The sequence below is a fragment of the Salvelinus alpinus genome, chromosome 29, assembly GCF_045679555.1.
Source record: "Salvelinus alpinus chromosome 29, SLU_Salpinus.1, whole genome shotgun sequence".
In the NCBI taxonomy this organism is placed as follows: domain Eukaryota; kingdom Metazoa; phylum Chordata; class Actinopteri; order Salmoniformes; family Salmonidae; genus Salvelinus; species Salvelinus alpinus.
In genome coordinates, this window is record NC_092114.1 from 41,174,856 (window position 1) to 41,180,855 (window position 6,000).

Below are 6,000 nucleotides of genomic sequence, written 5' to 3' on the forward strand. Positions count from 1 at the left end.
GGTAGGCCAGTTGAGAACAAGTTCTCATTTACAACTGCGACCTGGCCAAGATAAAGCAAAGCAGTATGACAAAAACAACAACACAGAGTTACACATAAACAAACGTACAGTCAATAACACAATAGAAAAATCTATGTACAGTGTGTGCAAATGTAGAAGAGTAGGGAGGTAGGCAATAAATAGGCCATAGAGCCGAAATAATTACAATTTAGCATTAACACTGGAGTGATAGATGTGCAGATGATGATGTGCAAGTAGAGATACTGGGGTGCAAAAGAGAAAGAGGGTAAGTAATAATATGGGGATGAGATAGTTGGGTGTGCTATTTACAGATTGGCTGAGTACAGGTACAGTGATCGGTAAGCTGCTCTGACAGCTGATGCTTAAAGTTAGAGAGGGACATATAAGACTCCAGTTTCAGTGATTTTTGCAATTCGTTCCAGTCATTGGCAGCAGAGAACTGGAAGGAAAGGCGGCCAAAGGAAATGTTGGCTTTGGGGATAACCAGTGAAATATACCTGCTTGAGCACGTGCTACGGGTGGGTGTTGTTATGGTGACCAGTGAGCTAAGATAAGGCGGAGCTTTACCTAGCAAAGACTTATAGATGACCTGGAGCCAGTGGGTTTGGCGACGAATATGTAGTGAGGGCCAGCCAACGAGAGCATACAGGTCGCAGTGATGGGTAGTATATGGGGCTTTGGTGACAAAACGGATGGCACTGTGATAGACTACATCCAGTTTGCTAAGTAGAGTGTTGGAGGCTATTTTGTAAATCACATCGCCGAAGTCAAGGATGGGTAGGATAGTTCGTTTTACGAGGGTATGTTTGGCAGCATGAGTGAAGTAGGCTTTGTTGCGAAATAGGAAGCCAATTCTAGATTTAATTTTGGATTGGAGATGCTTGATGTGAGTCTGGAAGGAGAGTTTACAGTCTAACCAGACACCTAGGTATTTGTAGTTGTTCACATATTCTAGGTCAGAACCGTCCAGAGTAGTGATGCTAGTCGGACGGGAGGGTGCGGGCAGTGATCGGTTGAAGAGCATACACTTAGTTTTAATAGCATTTAAAAGCAGTTGGAGGCCATGGAAGGAGTGTTGTATGGTGTTAAAGCTCGTTTGGAGGTTTGTTAGCACGGTGTCCAAAGAAGGGCCAGATGTATACAGAATAGTGTTGTCTGCGTAGAAGTGGATGAGAGAATCACCAGCAGCAAGAGTGACATCATTGATATATACAGAGAAAAGAGTCGGCCCGAGAATTGAACCCTGTGGCACCCCCATAGAGACTGCCAGAGGTCCGGACAACAGGCCCTCCGGTTTGACACACTGAACTCTATCTGAGAAGTAGTTGGTGAACCAGGCGAGGCAGTCATTTGAGAAGCCAAGGCTATTGAGTCTGCCGATAAGAATGCGGTGATTGACAGAGTCGAAAGCCTTGGCCAGGTCAATGAAGACGGCTGCACAGTATTGTCTTTTATCGATGGCGGTTATGATATCTTTCAGGACCTTGAGCGTGGCTGAGGTGCACCTATGACCAGCTTGGAAACCAGATTGCATAGTGGAGAAGGTACGGTGGGATTCAAAATGGTCGGTGATCTGTTTGTTAACTTGGCTTTCAAAGATTTTAGAAAGGCAGGGCAGGATGGATATAGGTCTGTAAGAGTTTGGGTCTAGAGTGTCTCCCCCTTTGAAGAGGGGGATGACCGCAGCTGCTTTCCAATCTTTGGGAATCTCAGACGACACGAAAGAGAGGTTGAATAGGCTAGTAATAGGGGTTGCAACAATTTCGGCGGATAATTTTAGAAAGAGAGGGTCCAGATTGTCTAGCCCAGCTGATTTGTAGTGATCCAGATTTAGCATCAGCTGTCTGGATTTGGGTGAAGGAGAAGCTGGGGGGGGGGGGGGGGGGCTTGGGCAAGTTGCTGCAGGGGGTGCTGAGATATTGGCCGAGGTAGGGGTAGCCAGGTGGAAAGCATGGGCAGCCATAGAAAAATGCTTATTGAAATTATTGATTATCTTCGATTTATCGGTGGTGACAGTGTTTCCTATCCTCAGTGCAGTGGGCAGCTGGGAGGAGGTGCTCTTATTCTCCATGGACTTTACATTGTGCTACAGGAAACACATTTCTGTTTGAAAAAGCTAGTCTTAGTTTTCCTAACTGACTGAGTATATTTGTTCCTGACTTCCCTGAAAAATTGCATACCGCAGGGGCTATTTGATGCTAATGCAGAACGCGCCACAGGATGTTTTTGTGCTGGTCAAGGACAGTCAAGTCTGGGGTGAACCAAGGGCTACATCTGTTCTTAGTTTTACATTTTTTGAATGGGGCATGCTTATTTAAGATGGCGAGGAAATCACTTTTAAAGAGCAACAAGGCATCCTCTACTGACGGGATGAGGTCAATATCCATCCAGGATTGGTCAATGACCAATAAGCATACGATATACTCAATTCACTTCACAAATAGTACGGTAGGTCCTGGAGTTCTTGACACTGACTTTTTTTTATTTGAATTTGAGAAGACAGCAGGTGAAGGTATTTAACTGAAAAATGTTAAGATCTCAATTTAAGGTAAGGTTTCTCCCTTTATGATCTAAATTGATATTGTTTTATAGTTGTGCAAATGGCTGTTGTTTGACACTTTCTCACTTTTCAATTTCTAAAACAGAAAATGGACACAATTCAATGGATATAAATCAACAAAGAGGTAAGAATATGCCAAATCAGTGTAGGTTCCTCGGAGGAAGGGGAGAACCATCCTCCTCAGTGAATTTCATAAAAATAAAAATGGTAAAACATTTAAAAAAGTTATCCTTTTTAGATAAAACTATACTAAATATAATCATGTCACCAAATAGCTGATTAAAACACACTATTTTGCAAAGAAGGTCTACAGTAGCCTCAACAGCATTCTTTAGGGTTGTCACGCCCTGATCTGTTTTACCTGTCCTTGTGATTGTCTCCACCCCCTCCAGGTGTCGCTGATTTTTCCCAGTGTATTTATCCCTGTGTTTCCTGTCTCTCTGCCAGTTTGTCTTGTATATTTTTCCAAGTCAACCAGCGTTTTCCCGTTCTCCTGCTTTTTGCTATTCTCCTTTTTCTATTCCTCCCGGTTTTGACCCTTGCCTGTTTCTGGACTCTGCCTCACCATTCTGCCTGCCTTGACCACAAGCCTGTCTGCCACTCTGTACCCTCTGGACTCTGATCTGGTTTTGACCTTTTGCCTGTCCACGACCATTCTCTTGCATACTCCTTTTGGATGAATAAACATTGTAAGACTCCAACCATCTGCCTCCTGTGTCTGCATCTGGGTCTCGCCTTGTGTCATGATAAGGGTAGCACCATGGTGTAGCCGGAGGACAGCAAGCTTCTGTCCTCCTCTGGGTACATTGACTTCAATACAAAAACCTAGGAGGCTCATGGTTCTCACCCCCTTCCATAGACTTACACAGTAATTATGACAACTTCCAGGGGACGTCCTCCAGCCTATCAGAGCTCTTGCAGCATGAACTGACATGTTGTCCCCCCAATCAAAGGATCAGAGAATTAATCTAGTAGTGAAAGCATAAGCTACAGCTAGCTAGGACTGCAGTGTATAACATGTGGTGAGTAGTTGACTCAAAAAGAGAGAAAGATAATAGTTGAACAGTTTTGAACAAATTCATTTCTTCCAAAATGAAGGAGAAGCAAAAGAGAAATAGAGAGAGAGATTTAGTATTTTTTTTCAGTTTCACTTACTTACCTAGCAAATGCAGCTCGTTAGTTTAGCCTACTAAAACACCCTGCTCAAACAGAGGGAAGCTATGTTAGCTAGCTCACTATGACTTTCCAACACAACACTGGAACTCTTCCAAGTCAAGGTAAGCTTATGGTATTACAAATTTATTGTCACCGGGGCCCACCGGTGTAACTGCTTACTGACTGTACACTAACGTTACTGCATAATTGTAGTGGGTTTATGCATGAGTTCTATTAGCTATGCTGACTATGGCATTACTTTAGCTAATATGGTGACAACGACATAGGCTGTGTGTAGCGGTTTGACTTGGAAAGGTTTTTTCGCCTGGTCACATACAGCTGATGTGTTGTGCATTGAAGTCCACAAGTGAAGGGAAGAAAAGGAATACAATGTGGCTGTTATGAGAGTGAACTCTGTTTACGTGTGATCAGGGGTGAATTCATTCGGTTGATTCTGTTGAAAAACTGAAGCAAACAGAACAAAGCGGGGATAAACATACCTGAATTTGTCCAATAGAAACTCTTGTTTGCAACTGTTGGACTAATGCTTACACCCTGTATCAGCTAGATGCATGCAAGAGTGTGCAAGGCTGTATTGCATGTCACTGTCTGTCACCTCAAATTTGTCTCTCGACCTGTGTGCACCTATGTTGGGAACTTTCATTCATAGACTAGGTTGTAGCAACCTCATGATGGGTATAGGGAACATTTGAGTATCATGTAGTAGCCTTAACCTATCTCTGTTACATTGAACTGGGTGAATGGAATATGAATGAGAGTCATCCAATATGCTGTAATAGAAATAAGGCCATGCTCATGAAAAAAAAGGGTCCTCCCTTATCTTAAATGTCACTGACCGCCACTGGTAAGAATATGTTAAAGGATATAGCTGGATTGGGAGTTGGGGCTTTGAGGACTGAACTGTGGAGCCAGATACCTGCCAAAAGGTTGAACGTAGGTATTGTTAGGATCGTAAGAAAAGCCATGCGTGAAACATGAAGCGTAAACATTAAAATAGATCTGTAAACTTACAAGCCCTACGACTATGAATGAACATTTAGATATAGAATTTTTACTTTACATCTCCCTTTACTCGGTTACAGATCTTTTTTATGCGTACAAACTTTTGTCAGTAATGTGGCATCTGAAAGTTTCATTTCCAAAATAAAAGTCTAGAGCTTGTTTTCAAACTGCATTCAATAACAAAGTTATACCAGTTGATGTAGTAGTATAGGCTTGTGCCTTCAGCAAATGACTTGTGTGAGAATGATAGACACAGAAGAGCCTTGTCTAGAATAACCGCCTGAGCTGCAAAATAGAAAGTAGCCTAAATATGATTTAGGCTTATTCCACTATGTAAATATGCCATGCGGTGTGTTATGTAATGGCCATATAATTGCATAATTATTTTTTGGAACCGTGTGGGGGTATTGTAGTGGTCATGTAACCTAATGAATCACACTTTTTCCAGTATTTGGGAACACGGACTGTAGGCTTTATATTAGGCATTTTGACTGTTGTATTAGTGCATTCCACTTTGTATGTAGGCTTGTTATAGTCATTTGCGTTGCACAATCCCATCACGCAGAGTCTATATCCATATCAATAAATGAGACAAAACAAAATATTGATTAAGTCATGGCTTGAGCGAAAAAGCCAAGGGGTCCCATATGGTCAAGACTATCTATAGCCTATGCTAATTGCCAGATCTGTTTTCCCTATCAGCCACTGCATGTGTTTCTTAAACTATTTTCTTTAACATGTATTTAGAGGATATATTCAGAAGCCTGTGAGCTAGGGTCTCTTTCAAGAAGAGCCCTATAATAAAAACAGTTATAGAGCACAGAGTTCTAAAATTATTCCGCAAGTACCCAAAATGATAGTCTAAATTGCAATGCCTACAAGTTGAACACTTATTTTTTTATTTGGATATGACTTTTCCAAAGGCGTATGGTGCTGTGGTGCTGCATGGAGATCACAAGTTCTTCAACTGGGCAGCAGTGTCATGATGGAGGGAATAGCCTATACGGAGACTACCTAAGACCACTGCAACAGAGTTATTGTAAAGTGTGGGAATAAGCTTATTGTCATGACTTCCGCCGAAGTTGGTCCCTCTCCTTGTTCGGGCAGCGTTCGGCGGTCGACGTCACCGGCTTTCTAGTCACCACCGATCCATGTTTCATTTTCGATTTGTTTTGTCTTCATTGTACACACCTGGTTTCCATTCCATAATCATGTTCCTTATTTAACCCTCTGGCTTCCCC

The 6,000-nt window shown here is 42.3% G+C and overlaps 1 long non-coding RNA gene across 1 annotated transcript; it reads left to right on the forward strand.

Annotated features, from left to right (window-relative positions):
• Positions 1 to 1,938: 1,938 nt before the first annotated feature.
• LOC139559026 (uncharacterized) lies at positions 1,939 to 3,283 on the forward strand. The gene is made up of 3 exons (XR_011671679.1): positions 1,939 to 2,569; positions 2,667 to 2,705; positions 2,974 to 3,283. It is a non-coding gene; the product is annotated as an uncharacterized lncRNA (long non-coding RNA).
• Positions 3,284 to 6,000: the final 2,717 nt, after the last annotated feature.